Source organism: Canis lupus, chromosome 15 (assembly GCF_003254725.2).
Source record: "Canis lupus dingo isolate Sandy chromosome 15, ASM325472v2, whole genome shotgun sequence".
NCBI lineage: Eukaryota > Metazoa > Chordata > Mammalia > Carnivora > Canidae > Canis > Canis lupus.
In genome coordinates, this window is record NC_064257.1 from 60,896,619 (window position 1) to 60,913,496 (window position 16,878).

The following is a 16,878-nucleotide window of genomic DNA, read 5'->3' on the forward strand; positions in this document are numbered from 1 at the left end:
ACATGGGAATCCCCTTCACTCCCTGGCCTCCCCTGCCACTAGCTCTGCCCCAGGGTCCACCTGCCCTGGAGCCCTTTCAAGCAGGGACTGAACGTCCCCCCCTGCCCCCTGCTCCACAGAAGCCGAAGGTGGGGTCACCATCCTCCAAACCATACTGCAACTTCAACACCCCTCGCCCTTCATTGTTGTTCTTTCTTCATCTTTTTGGTTCTTTTAAGGCCAGCTTCCATTGTTCCACCACCTACCATTGTGCCTTGCCGTTACCTGTTGAACTCCAGGTCCCTCCTGTATGCGCCTTTAAGACTTTGAAGTCCTGCCATTGCCCTGGATGACCCAAATTTTCAAGTAGATACCTTGTCAAAAGTCTTGGCTTTAGTGACACCAAATGAGCTCCTCCCCTCTGACATCAGTGACCCGCCCCAAGACCACATCAAGCTTACCACCAAAACCTAGAACCTGGAATGAAACACTTAGCCGTCTTTCTGTAGTCATAACATCCTATCTTTCCTCTCATTCAACTTCTGCCTCATTCTTTAATCTTTTTTTTAAGATTTTATTTATTTGTGAGAGAGAGCACACAAGACAGAGGAGGGGCAGAGGGAGAGGGAGAAGCAGACTCTCTACTGAGCAGGGAGCCGAATATGGGGCTCCATCCCAGGGCCCTGGGATCACGACCTGAGCTGAAGGCAGACAACCACTTAACCGACTGCGCCACCCAGGTGCCCTGGATTCTGTAATCTCATCAGAATATCATTTCCTGTTCCTGGTACATTCTCCCATCTGTCCTCACTCTTATCCACTCAGCAGTAAGTTCCAAAATTCATGATACTGTCCTAGTCCTGGTTACACAGGTGTGTTGAGGGTGTAAAACTTTACCAAGCTGTATTTCTATGGCATGGGCAGCTCTCTGTCTGTGTATACTTCAACAGAGTTTACTTTAAATCTACAGCCTATAGTTTAACTACTTTCTTGCCAAAATGCCCTACCTCTCTCATTCTTCTGTTCATTTTCAGAGTGTGAAGCCTCGCTCTCTTTGAATGGAGCTCTCCATCCCACCTGTGCCTGCCACCAGGCTGTTCAGCACTGCTGCAAAGGAATCACAATACAGCATGGATGCTGCTGGAAATCTGTTTCTCATCTTCCCATCCCCGTACCAACAGACACAGCAGCATCTGCACTCATCTTTTCTTCTGCTTTTACTTACAATGAAAGATAGCTTGTCAGCTTACCAGGGTCAGTCGGTTCCTTTCCCCCTGCCAGGTCCTATCCCTACCTACCTCCTTAAGGATCTTGGGGCATTGCATGTTTTCTTTCTGCCTTCTATCTTTCACCTCCCTGCTTCTATTAGACCCTTCCCATCAGCATTGCTTCCCACGGCTTCCCATACTCTACTCTTCCAGCTTATTTTACGAAAACCTCCCTTGTCTATGCTGTTCTCAATCATTCATTCAACAAATTGTATTGAGCAACTCTGGTGTGTCAGATACCAGAGACCCAGACAGAAATCTACCTCATGGAGCTTCTATCCTAATAAGTCAGAGAGATGGATAAGTAAATGAGGAAACAATCACGTAGACTATCAGAGAATAATATTATGGAGAAAAAGAAAATAGGAGCAGGAGAAAGGGAATGGTATGAGAAAGAATAATTTTAAAAGAGGGGCCCAAAGAAGGCCTTCTGAGAAGTAATTGAGCAACGTCCTGAAAGAGGTGAGGTGTAAGCCACCTGGGGACCTAGGGTATAAGCAGTGCAGGCAGAGGAACATCTTCCTTTTCCTCTTCTTTTTTTTTTTTAATTATTTTATTGAGAGAGGGAGAGAGAGAGAGAGAGAATGCCTGCATAAGCAGGGGGAGGGGCAAATGGAGAGGAAGAACCCCAAGCAGACTCTGCGCTGAGCATGGAGACCAACTTGGGGCTCAATCTCAGGACCCTGAGATCATGACTCAGCAGAATCAAGAGCCAGATGCTTAACCAACTGAGCCCCTGAGGCGCCCACTCCCTTTCTTCTTTATAGGCTTTCTGTCCTCATAATTTACACTAAGTGGTTCACAACAGACATCTGTCTGTCTCTCCCTCTCTCTCTTCACTGCCACCAACCTATCCTGCTCTACCATCTTCTCACAAAGGACTTCTAGTTTGTCTGTCTGCTTCAAACTTTGCTCCTGTCCAAATGCATACGCCACAATTTCAAGCCTGAAATATCTGGTCTTGTTTTGCCTCTTTCAGTGGTTCTTGCAGGACACATTCCAAAGGCTTACAAGAACCACCGCCCCCCTTTCTCCACACAATGTTCTGGAGCCATGTACTTTTCCAGAATGACTGCTTAGCATTCCCAGCCTCATCATACTTCTTTCAAACCCTCAAACATGATATTTCTAATGTACTATCTGGGGTCATCATTCATACTCGAACAGAAACACTGTGGTCTTTCCCACAACTCCCAATCATTTTCCACTTATTTTTTAAGTTCCTCCAATAGGCTTTCTCTAACCTATTAAACACACTAAGTGTTTATTATTACTAAGTGTTTACATTATTATTAAAATAATGACGATAGGTGCCTTGCACTTTATTAGTATAACATTCTGTCATTTATTATTTTTACTAAGTGGCTAATTGTCCTTCTCTTTAGGTGGATTATAAACATAAGGTGTGTGCATTCAGCTCCTCAGTACCTAGCTCACTGCCTGGCACATAGTGAAAGCATAACAAATAAAGAATGAATGAATGGTAAAATGAGATCAGCTGACAAATGGTTTCAGGGTAGTTTCCCTCCCCTGGAACAGAACTAGTTCACTCAGCATCATCAGAAAAAAATCCTATGCACCAATTTGCTTTTTTATAGCTCTGTAGCAAAATTTGAACAGAAAAACTAATTACTGCTTATCTAAAGGTCATAACCTTGGGGTCTTGAAACACTTAAGTGCTCAAAACTTCATAAATCCAGATAAGTCTTCCTAGAAGCAATGCTGACATTCAATTTCCAAGCACATAATATTTTTTTTATTTTTTGCTATTAACAAGAGGGATCTACATTTCCAATTGTATCTCTTCCGTGAAATGTTAAAGCTATTAGGGCTTATAGATGATCGGGCCCATCACCCTCTTTTTTTTTTTTTTTTTACAAATAATGAAGGCAGCTAAGAGGCAGAGTCACTAGATTACACAGTATTTTTTTTTAAGTAGGCTCCAGGCCCAGCATGGAGCCCAATATGGGGCTTGAACTCACAGCTCTGAGAGCAAGACCTAAACTGAGATCAAGAGTCAGATGCTTAACTAACTGAGCCACCCAGGCACCCTGATTATACAATATTTTTAATGGCAGTAACTGAACAAAGTCTCTTAACTCAACATGGTGGCTTCTGAGTTCTGCTTGGCTGCCTCTCATTTGAGTATGTGGAAGAAAAAAAGAATTATGCTACAAATCATGAAACTACCCGGGAATAATTAAAGACTCTTCTTGTAGAATGAGCAGAAGAGAAAACTAGTATTTATCAAATTTTTGCTGTATCTCCTACTTTGATAGGAACATTTTGGGTACTGTTTCACTTAATTTTCACAAAGTCCTGTAAGTTAAATAGTATTATTCCCATATTAGAGATGAGGAACTAAGAATAGAAGTACAAAACATAATAACTTCCCAAAGCAATATGGATTGTAAATGGCATAATCACTATTAGAATCCAACTCTGTCTCAAAGTAAAAGGCACTCCTTTTCTTCTGATCCAGAAAATTTTTTTCAAAAAATAGCCACAGCACCTAGTCAGAGCAATTAGGCAAGACAAAGAAATAAAAGTCACCCAAATCAAAAAGGAAGAATTAAAACTGCCACTATTTGCAAATGATATAATATTATGTATAGAAAACCCTAAAGATTCCTTCAGAAAACCATTAGAACTAATAAATAAATTCAGAGAAGTTGCAGGACAAAAAAATCAATATGCAAAAATATGTAACATTTCAATACACTAATAATGAACTATCATAAGAGAAATTAAGAAAATAACCCACTTATAATTGAATCCTAAAATATCTAGGAATAAATTAACCAAGGAAGTGAAAGACCTATATTGAAAACTACAAGGCATTAATAAAAGAAATTAAAGAAGACACAAATAAATGGAAAGATATTTGTTCATGAATTGGAAGAAATGATACTGTTAAAACATCTATACTACCCAACGCAATCTACAGATTCAGTGCAATCTCTGACATAATTCTAATGGCATTTTTCACAGAAATAGAGAAAACAGTCCTAAAAATTGTATGAAACCATAAAAATCCCTGAAGAGGTTTTTTAAAATACCTATTGAGAAAGAAGAACAAAGCTGGATGGAGGCATCACACTCCCTGACTTCAAACTATATTACAAAGCTATAGTAATTAAAACAGCGTGGTATTAGAGCAAAAAAACACACATATAAATAAGAGAGCCCAGAGATAAACCCATGCATATATGATCAATTAATTCACAACAAAAGCCAAGAATATAATCATGGGGAAAGGACAATCTCTTTGATAAATTTTGTTGGGGAAAACTGGACCACCACATGCACAAGAATGAAACTGGAACACTATCTTATACCATACACACAAATTAAGTACTTGAAATGGATTAAAGTCCTGAACATAAAACCTGAAACCATAAAACTCCTAGAAGAAAACATCGGTGGCAATCTCCTTAACATAGGTCTTGGTGATGATTTTTCACATCTGACACTAAAAGCAACAGCAACAAAAGCGAAAATAAACAAATGGAATTACATCAAACTAAAAAGCTCCTGCACAGTGAACAATAAACAAAATAACAAGGCAATCTGTGGAGAGGATGAACATATTTGCCAATCATATATCTGATAAAGGGTTAATATACAAAAAATATAAAGAAGTCATACAATTCAATAGCAAATAAATAAATAAACAATCCAGTTAAAAAATGAGCAGAAAATCTGAATGGACATTTTTCCAAAGCAGACATACAGATTAAACAACAGGTACATGAAAAGATGCTCCGTGTCATTAATCATCACATAAATGTAAATATCACCTCATACCCATTAGAACGGCTATTATCAGAAAGACTAGAAATGACAAGTGTTGGCAAGGTTATAAAGGGAACACTCGTGCACTGTTGGTGGGAATGTGAATTGGTGCAGCCACTATGGAAATAAGCATGAAGTTTCCTCAAAAATTATAAATAGAAGTACCATATGGTCTAGCAATTCCACTACTAGGTATTTATCCAAAGAAAATGAAAGCATTAACTCAAAGAGATATATGCACCCCTGCGTTTATCGCAGCATATAAATAATATATCTATATATATATATAAATATATATATATAGATATATATAAAAATATATCTATCATAAATAGGTAGCCAAGACACGGAAATTTTGATACATGATACTATACATATGAAACTATGTATAATAGCGATATATGATTCTGTATACACAAAACTGTGATAATATGAGATGTATATAATATATAATGGAATATCATTCGGCCATAAAAAAGAGTGAAGTCCTGCCATTTGAGATAACATGGATGGACCTCAAGGGCATTATGCTAAGTGGAATAAGTCAGAGATGGACAAATGTCATATGCTATACTTATATGTAGAATCAAAAAAAATATATATATATATATGTATCTTTATAAGCTCAAAAATACAAAGAATAGATGGGCAGTGCCAGAGGTGGGGAGTGAAGGATAGAAGTGGATAAACTGTTCTTATTTTTAGTTTTTAGTTTAAATAAATTGAATTAAAAAAATAAACAAATAATAATACCCTTCGCTGCTGCTGGGCCCGGAGAGTCTCTTCTGCTGCACCATTCACTGGACCAAAAGTTCTAGACCTTTCTTCAAAAGAGTATTTTTATTTCCACTTGCTACTAAGGTATAGGGACTTCATGAATTGATAAGTGTACTAAAATTTGGTATTGATATATTAAGATCATTACATCAATAAGTTTGCAGGGAACTCCAATTCAATGTCCTATTAGAGTTGAAATGTCACACCAAGCTCGTTCATGCACACCCACTCAAAAATAGTAGGAAATTTCACCATATTATGTTCTTGGTGATTGACCCATCATCAGAGTACTTTCATATTGTCATGATGTCTAGTGAGTGCAATTTTCACTTTTCTTTTTTGAACCCTTTCCCATCCTTGGACATTAGCAACAGAGGTTAGCATATCAGCTCTGAAGTGGACAACCTAGCTGTGGACTGGACACATTGCTCAACCTCTCTCTTCCCCAATTTCCTTGGCAGTTTCTCATAAAATTAAAGGAAGGGCTTGCCGGGCATTTAGAGTAGGGGCTGGACACAGTGGCTTCTTAATAAATGTCAGCTATCATTATTTTAACCTGGTTTTTATAGGATCATCTGGGTAAGTCCATAGTGGATAGTAATGCATATTTGCATGAATAGTTTGCATCTTTGATTGTCTACTAACTGGAATTGAAGACCTTATTTTTTATTCATCCATTACACCACTGTTAAACTAGATGATTTTATAACTTCCTCAAAATTTGCGTGTACACTGATATGTCATTAGTGTGGTCTGTGAGCTTGTTCTATTTTAATAATTTGTAATATATTGCCAGATGGAATGTGATAAAACTGTTATTTAGTTTTTAGAGCATTGCTTTATAAAAATTAAAAGCATGAACCCATATCCTCATAAATTTAATTACAGGTGATTCACGTAATGTTGGTATCAACAGATTTTACTTAAATCTTTCTTGGTCGCTTTTTTTTTACCCATTTCTTTTCTCCTGGAAAGTGACCATCAATGATCTGACTGGACCATAGAGAATTTGACCTTAATAAGTGGAGTGTGGTAAAAAAAAAAAAAAATTTTTTTTAATTTTTTTTAAGTTTGTGACCCAAAACAACTACTCTATCGGTTCAAATCTGTAAAATTATCCCACGCTGACTTGTATTATAGTTATCTTCCTCTGCACATACTGACTTCTTCACAAGATTTTACTCCCTGGAGGGCAGAGACCCTGCACAAATTATACTGGGTAGTGGTCCCTTGTGTCAATGAATGGTAAATCTTGCACACGGGAGATTCTCAGTAAGAAGTAAGGAGTATGGTTGCAGCCACTCTCTGGGGAGTGTATATCCTTTAATCATCTGATAGGCTTGAAAATGGTGGGTATGGTTTCTTTTATGACTAGGTTTTTGAGTGTGAAATTGCTGGGATTAGAACACCATTATAGACTTTCAGATATGCTACATATTTAAGCTATTTCTCTGATAATGACAGTGGTATTAGAAAGTTAACTATGAATTCATAAGTAGTCTTTTAACACAGGATTTAATAAGAATTTTTAAGTGGTAAGGCCCAAAGTTAAAGGTCACGGGGCAAATGAGAACCCGGCAGGTACTAACCCCCGCATGGGTGCACCAGCGTCAGAAGCTGTCCTGCCCTCACCATACTAACACCATTCCCCATCGCTGATTGGCAGGAATTCTTCCATTTGTGGGAATTGACACTAGAGATCTCTATTTTAATGATGATTGACATCTAATGTGTCTCTCCAACAAGAAGTTTTCCTGCTCTGACATTCAAAAAAATCTATGTCACAAGCTTCAAGAAAATGTGCCAGATGGTAAAGACCAGCAGGGAATGTAAGGCTGCTAAGTACACCTCTGCCCCTTATTAAGTAACACTTTGAAACTGGGGGAGAGCGAGGGGACACATGCCAAAGATCAACTCTGTTTATTATATAAGAATGTGAAATAACTATTTGAAATTCTTCTGTACCAAACATAGTTATGTTTGATAAGGACAATCATACTGAACAATCGGTAGGACCAAAACCAGATAATTGTGTGGATTATAAAAGAAGACAATGAAAAGCAAAGAAAGAATAGAAAGCATTATCTTTTATGTTGATATTTCACTTCACTTCAATATGTAGGATCACACTCTTCCGAAGATTAAGGTGGCATTTACATGTACTGATATAGGGAACAGGGTGGTGGCAGGAAAGACGAAAGCATTAAGAGGAAGAAGTAAGTCTTTTTATACAGTGGGAATTATGTGTTTCCAGATACATTTTTTTTTTTACCTGTTGCAAATACCTGAAAGTTTTTATTTACCTCCCAAAGAGCTATTATAATAACCATTGAAAGAACTTCAACTTAATTCAACAAATATGTTAGGCCCTTACCACATAAAGCTCCAGAGGGACATAGAAATGTAGAAATGTTGGGGATCCCCAGGTGGCTCAGCGGTTTGGCACCTGCCTTTGGCCCAGGGCGCAATCCCGGGGTCCTGGGATCGAGTCCCGCGTCGGGCTCCAGGCGTGGAGCCTGCTTCTCCCTCCTCCTGTGTCTCTGTCTCTGTCTCTGTCTCTCTATCATGAATAAATAAATAATAAATCTTTAAAAAAAAAAAGAAATGTGGAAATGGGGAAGGGAGGTTTATTTTTGTGATCAAGTGTGTGATCCAGAAGGAGATATGAAATGTTTAAGTGTAATCATATCACAAGGTAGAAGGTGATTAATGCAATTGCAGTCTGAGGCCAGAGGTTCTAACCCCTTAGCGGCAATTCACCCGCTCTATAAACATGGGTAAGTCCCATCATGCTTACCCACCTACCTGTCTTCATCTGGAAAATGGGGGCAATAATAGAATAGGTAGCACAGGCTTTGTGTGAGGGTGAAAGGAGCGGATACATGCAAACTCTTAATACTGGCAAATTTGGAAACAGCCCATGTTACAATTATTAGTGATACTCAATATAAGTGCTGCATTTCAAAGAAAGGCAAGGTTGTGTTCCATTTAGAGGATCGGAAAATGTTTGGGAAAGAGAATATAGCTTGGGCACAGGAATGAGGAGGGGGAAATAGGCAGAGGGAACGGTGTAAAGAATGATGGAGGTGGAGAGCCCAAAGGGTGATATAAACAGCACGGGGAAGTTTTGATTCACAAGAATGTGAAGTATTTGCACAGAAGAAAGAGAAAAGTAGTCAAAGAGGCTTAAAAGTATTAATGGAAGAGTCCACATTTCAGATGGCAAGATTTGAACAATGAGCTGACCCATGAAAGAAGTCCGGGTATTAAGCTGTGGTCAGAAACATTCGGTTTGTAGGCATGTAGTTTTTGTTTCTACAACTTTTTGGAAACTGCAATTCTAGACCATTCGATTAACTTTTCCATAATCACATAATCCAAACACAACATAATTCATGATTTCTGATCCCGTTTTTCTCAGAAGGCTTCAGAGATTCCCTTCATAAAACTAAGTAAAAAGCGGCTAGCAGTCCCCCCTAAAAGTGTGATTCCATGTGAGTGTCACCAGAAATGGAGCTCTTAGGTATCGAAGTCATGCCGTCTCTAGTAACTGATACTCCATAGCCCCTTTTACTCTTGGAGGGGTACCGTCTGAAGTGAAGATTAGTGCAGTGGACCTGTTTGGGTTCTAATCCAGACCTGTGACCCCAACATCACCATTAGGTAACAATAAAGATAGCCCCCTTTTTTTCCAAAGAAAATAATTATAAGGCAAATAAACTGCCACATTAAGTCACACACTTAAGTACTAGACAAAGGGGTTGTACGGCTTTGGGCAAGCTACCAACGTTGAAACTGCCGTCCTTTCTTTATCTAGAAAATGGGGATAATAGGAGTGTCCTCTTCATAGGGTGGTTGTGAAGATGAAGTGAGATAATCCCATGTGAATGCTGAGCACAGTGCCTGGCAATAAATATGCCCTGCTATTTTGACCTGCTATTTTGGTTTGATGCCTCTATGCAGCTGACTAGGATATATGCGGCATATAAAATTGTCACCAGAGAGAGAACCACAAGCCAACTGATTACACACTAGAAGGAAACAAAAAAAGAGTAAAAATGCTGCAGAAACGTAGGGAAATTTATTTCTGAGTTCAGACACTGGTATGTTTCAACATTGCATGTGCTGTATTGTTAGCAATCATATCAAGTGAGGTCTCTTAATTACTGTTTCAGAAAAATTGAAGTATTTTATAAATGCAAATAATCTCTCCCTGTTGTAAGACGTTTCAATGTTGGGGGCATGTTTGTATGGGATATTGTGACTAAAATTTAAATATAGTCTTTTCTATCTGAAAAACAAATTTTAAATATAATATGTGCCAAAAGTCACTTGCAGGTTATGAGTCCATTTTGTATTGCCAGGTACCACCCCTGTACCTCAAACTGTAAGCAACCAGCAATCTCAGTCTACCGGGCAGTAACTTCCTCCAAATTCAAATCACTCTCCATCACTTTGACTTTTGAGAAAATAAAACACTAGAATTATATTTTCTTCAGTTTTAAGTTTTGTTTCTTTTTAATTAGAGAGAGTGCGAGAGCACAATCAGGGGGAGTGGCAGGGAGAGGGAGAGGGAGAAGGCGGCTCCCCATCAAGCAGGGAGCCAGATGTGGGGCTCCCAGGACTCTGGGATCACGCCCTGAGCTGAAGGCAGCTGCTTAACTGACTGAGCCACCCAGGTGTCCCTATTTTCTTCAGTTTTATAGTAGTGTCTTAGAAATAATCCCCAGTTTTGCATAATTTAGGATTTCGTTTATTTATTTCAGAGAGAGAGAAAGAGAGAGAGAGAGACAGAGAGAGAACAAGAGGGAGGAGGGGCAAGAGAGAGAAGGAGAGAGAATCTCAAGCAGGCCCCAGGCTGAGGGCAAAGCCTCATGTGGGGCTCTATCTCACGACCCTGGATCATGACCCTTGCGGAAACCAAGAGTTGGGAGCTTAACCAACAGGAGACATCCAAGTGCCCCTACTGAAATTTGACTTAGTACTATTATTAATATACTTCAAACTAAGATTTTCTCTCATGCAATAGAACCACTAGTGTTTTTTATCTATATGAAGTGACGAAGAGAAATGACAGCATATTAAGCAGCTGAGAATACCTCTAATTTAGCAATAAGGCACAATAATGATGCTATTTTTCATGCTAGCCTTCTGTCTTACTTTGGCTACAGTTAAAATTATGTATATGAAGCTACCATCCCTGCCAGGGGATGACGCCTGAGCATCAACAGCATCAGACGCCTGAGTTCCCCGCTCTATATTGTCTCAAATACATTATTTTAACTGTAAAGCAATGCTTTATACAACTATCCCTCTTACTTATAGCTAAGTAGAGGACAATCTAGTTACTCCATTTGGTGGTATCATCTTCTTGTCATCATCCTCTCATCACTATTCACTTGTATAATTAACCTGCTTAGTTTGAGGTAATTTAGATTCATATCATTTGTTAAGAAATAATAAAGAGAACCCATATGACCAGTTTTCCTCAATGGCAAGATCTTGCAAAATTATAGTACAATATCACAACCAGGATTTTGACATTGACACAGTCAAGACCCAGAACATTTCCATCTCCCCAAGAACCTCTCGTGTTGCATTTTTGTAGGCACACCTTCCCTTCCACCCCCATCTTCCTCTTACTCCCAAGAGGTACTAAATTGTTCTCCATTGCTATAATTTTGTCATTTCAGTGATGTGACCCAAATGGAATCACATAGTACGTAGTTTTAGTAATAGGCTTTTGTCACTCAACATAATCCCCTGGAAATTCATCCAGGTTGTATGTATCTCTTGTCTGTTCCTTTTTATGGCTAAGTATTCCATGGTGTAGATTTATCACATTTTTAAAACTATTCATCTATTGAAGGATATCTTGGTTGTTTCTATTAATTGAAATAGAACCTCCCAGGGCTATAGATCTTCATGCTCCATAAAACAATCTTTTATACTCTACAAACATGTGATTTTCCTCAATTTAGTAGCATATCTCTTGGCTTGCATCGGGCGGACTATCCTTTTGCATGCATGTGAGTTTTGTTTTTAAATATCCAAATCCAGGGCAGCCCGGGTGGCTCAGTGGTTTAGCGCTGCCTTCAGCCCAGGGTGTGATCCTGGGAACCTGGGATGGAGTCCCATGTCGGGCTCCCTGCATGGAGCCTGCTTCTCCCTCTGCCAGTGTCTCTACCTTTCTCTTTCTTTCTCTCTCTTTCTCTCTCTCTCTCTCTCTTTCATGAATAAATAAATAAAACATTTTATAAATAAATATCCAAATCCAGAAGGGATGACTGTCCATGTTCTCTATGGTATCTTGGCCTAGACTTGAAGAGTAAGAAAGAAACCATGGCCCTGGGCATCACGAAGAGAAAGGCTCAGCTTATATCACAGACAAGACTGTATCTCCTATCTTTTTTGAAACACCCTCATAAATGTGATTTTCATGCTTCAATCCCCAGATGAAAAGACGGCATAACTCAATTGTGAGTCCCCAAGTCAGCAGATCCTTAGAAGGAATGCTCACTTTCACACATGTATAAAGAGATCACCAAAGATAACCCACGTCTTCTTAGAATTATGCCTGAGAGCTAATTGTCCTCACGTAGCTAACGCATGTTCCTATTTTGCTGAAGAAGACATCGACATTGGTCATGATCCGTAAGCAGAAAAAGCAGAAGGAAACAGTCTATGCTTATCCTAGAGACAAAACAGTAAAAGAAACAAACAGTGGTTTCTTGTGCCAGACCAAGGAGTCAGGATTTCCCACCTCTGTCCATTCAATGAACATCAATGGAGTGGCCGGATACCCTGCTGAATATTGTGGGTCCTGAGTATATAACACTGAGACTACCTGGCTCTCAATCTTGGGATATTAGATTTATGATATCCTGACCAGGCACTCGAATGAAAAGAGCAGATGAGAATAACGAATGATCTCTTACTAATCAGTGATTGTTAACAAATGTATTGTGTAATGGTCTGGGAATATCCCCCCTTTAAAGCAGAGCTCCTCAGTGAAGGGCATCTCTGAGAGGAGAGGACATATATAAAAGTATATTATTATTTATAAATATCATATAATAGTATATAATTATATATAATAATTTATTATCTATTCTATATAATTATATACACAAATATATATTAAAAATTCATATATATAAATTCCAGCAGGTATAAAAACTTGTTGCTCTAAGAAGAGAAGTGAGGGAAAAATGGGGGAAAAACTTTTGCCATTGAGCCTGATTATCGCAAAACTTATAGAATATAACAGTTGAAGGGAGTGAGAAAACCTTAACATGTTCTCCTAATTCTGGGCCTCTAATAATTAAGAGGGTTGCAATGGAGAAAGTGATACCACTTATCTGGACGCTCCAGACAGAAGTGGGGGAGTGGTTTCAAAAGGAAATGGCAGGCCAACAAGTTCTGAATATTTTATACAAGAAGAATTAAGATCACTCCAGTTTGTATATTTTAGTCACCATTAGATTTAGTAAGTATGAAATTAATTCACCAAACAAGAATTCATTGAACAACAGCAACAGTCGTCTCTAAGACTGACCAATACTTACTCTATGCCTAACCCCACGCACAGCTCTTACATTACAAACTTCGCTCAGTCCACACTGCAACTCTTTGTGGCGGTTATTATTCCACGGTTATCCCTGCTTCGTAGTTGAAGACACTCTAGTTTAGGGAAGTTGTGTTAGCTCCCTAATGCCACGGTAACAAATGGCCACAGACTGCATGCCTTAAAGCAACGGAAATTAAAACTCGTCCACAGGCCTGCTGGTCAGAAGTCCAAATCAAGGTGTGAGCAGGGCCACACTCCCTCTGAAGGCTCTGGCGGTGGACATTTCCTTGCCTCCTCCAGCTTCTGGTGGCCCTGGGCTTGTGGATGCATAACTCCAATCCCACCTTCATCTTCACGCCACGTCTCCTCTGTGTGTCTCTCTCAAATATCCCTCAGCCTTTCTTTTATAACGACACACGTCATTGGATTTAGGGATCATGCAAGAATCCAGAAGGATCTCATCTCAAGATGCTCAATTTAAGTACATCCACAGGACTCTTTTTCCGAGTAAACTCACATTCACAGATTCTGGGTGTTGAGGCAGAGACATATCTTTTTTGGGGCCACCAGTCAGCCCACTACAGAGATTGAACAATTTCTTCCAATCCACACGGGGCATAAGAGGCAAATTCCAGTGGTCTGACCCAGAGTGTGTGCTCTTCACCACATCATTATTCACAACTGCTCTCTGGCAAGTTGTATGTTCACCAAGGAACTTTCCTAACTAAGGAAATACACAAAGCATCTAATACGTCATGTGCAAGGCATTATGAAAACATATTTTTCACCTTTCCTAAAACTCACTGAGTTCAAAATCCTTGAATATGAATGCTAAGTATTGTCTTGAAAGTGACCTCTTTCATTTAGGAAATATTGAAATGGCTAAAAGATCTTAATGTGTTTTAGTCTTTTTGAACGATGCTGATTCATTATTATCCAGTGGGTTTCAATACAAATGGGCAAGTCGGACAACTGCAGCACCTCGTGCATTCTGAGGCCAGCAGCCTGGCTTAGGTTCGTAGATTTGAGGACCGTAATACCCAATGGGAAAGCTGCAACATTCTTCTCTAACCCTGGCTGGCCTGCAGTGGCGGAACCACACCCTGGGGGAGGACAAGGAAGGAATCACCAACATGAACATTTTACCCCAGGAATTCTTATGTCTTTCTTTTCTTTTCTTTTTGGTTCTAAATTGGGCAAGAATATACTATCACTGTTAAAAATATTTCCTGGAGCTCTTTAAAAGGCTCTACTTCTATGGCTTTTAAATGATCTATTAGTTGGGGAAGAAAGTGGGGAAAGAATAATCGTCTTTTAACTCTGCTTGTCGGAAAGAGAAATTCATCCTCTGCATGATCGCCTAATGATGGAACATTATCATCCCCACTCTTTAATGGTCCATAACCAAACAAAATACTCAGAGGGCGCATGAGTGTAAGACCTAGCAAAAAATCACAACTACCTGCTCTGAGCACCATTAAAGCAAATGTGAAAATAGCCTGTTTTCAGAGGAATTAATTTGTGTGATAGACAGTCAAGCAGAATTCTTTTGGCAAGGGTGCCTTTTTTTTAAACATCTAGTTATTGCTTTGGGCACAGAAAACGTATTTGCATGTGGCAGTCATTTAGTAAAAGAGTCAAAAAAAAAACAAAAAAACAAAGAGTAAGCCTGAGCGATACTGTCTACTTTCAAACATAGAGGCTGCAACTAAACTAAAACACAGTTCAGGTACAAATATAGAATTTTCAAACCAAATTAGAGAAGACCGTTATCTTTCTTACAAAATTGTAGCAGCTTGCAGAACCTTTGTTACTTTGCTTTGACAGGAAAGCTATTTTTTCCTTCCTGTTATAGATCCTGATATTCTTACCAAGTATCAGATTTTTAACTGCATTTTCTTTATCTGTGTGTGTGTGTCCAAAGCACTTTCTCTTTTTGTTTTCTTATTTGTCCATAATAATAGTATGATGTTGAGAGGAAAGTAATCGATCGGAAGTAATTATTGAGCTATCTACATGGCCAGCAAGCACTGTGCTAGGTGAAATAGGAGACGCAGAGGAAGCTCAGAAAGGATATAATTAAATACCATGACGTGGTAGAGAAAGTGCTTTGGGAAGCAGTAGTGAATGAAAGCTTCATAGGGCAGATGGAGACTTGAGCTTGGCCTTGGAGTTCAAGTAGAACAAATACTGGGAGAAAGATGCAATGTTTTCCAGCACAGGAAAAGCACAGAGGTGAAACTGTACGTGCCTGTGTTTGCTCAGTCAGTTATCCCAACAGCCAACATAGTGCCTGGCACATACTTGGCACTCAGTAAATATCTGTGGACTGCTAAATGATTAATAATGTATACAGATAATATTGATTTGGGGATGACCTTGCAACTTAAAGACTTCTAAGCTACCCAGAGTGCAGACTCAGTAAGCAGGAAAGTGCACCATTGTTAACTTTCATTTTTCTACAGTATGAATAGACCAGTTCACCCCCAAGGGTGGCCATGACATTGCTGGAACATAGACAAAGCAAGAATTTTAATTCTTATGCAGAATTTTCTACTGCATAGTCCACATAGACTGGAGAAAGCATAGGTCTGGAAGGGGGTTGGGAGAGATCCTCCCTCATCCACTGTTCCCTACCTTCATCTCCACCCTTCACGAGTGTCCAGTGATGTAGTATCACTATATCAAAATCAGTATATCCAAGAGAGTCCTTCCATGAGCGATGGCTGGCTGGAGCTATTCTCTTCAAAGTAGCCTCTCAGTTTAAGAATAATGTTCGTTAAAGAACCGTGAGCAAAGTTCACTGAGAAAGCCATAATTTCTGTCTGCATTGGTCCTAGGTAATGCTGGAATTCCAAGCCCAGCCAGCTGGAATGAGAACACTGCTCATTAGATACCACAGAGCCTTGTGTCCTCTCTTCATTTCTGATGTTCTTTCTCGCCTTTAAATGGTACCCACAGAGGATTGCAATGTGCTTTTTAGCATTTATTGGATATATTGGCTAAAGGCTTATGTTTATGCTGTTTGATTTTAGAGCAGATGGTTAATGAATGTGCTTGTGTGTGTATGTGTGTGTGTTCAAATGGCTTTCTCTAAAAGAAGCCAGAAATTAAATCAAATTCTTTCATTTATCTATGGTTCTCAGTCAATATTATCACCCGTGCGTATCCATAGCTCTCAAAGAGGTCCATGATCTCTCAGATAGTTTTAAGTTTCTCTCATACATTTAAATCCTATTTTTAATACCTGGCCAATGTTATGTATATTGAAATATTAACAATTCCATTGACCTCTACGAGAGGCATGATATCACATACGCTCTGCTGTGGCCCTCTGTCCTTCTCCCCATCTTTCTCACTCCCCATGATTGAAACTGCTTCTCTGTAAGTTTATTAGACAAAAAATTAGTATTAAACAGCATGACTTTTATACCTTCTTTCCCATTTATCCTTATCAGAATGAGCCAAATTTACTGTAATATAATGCTT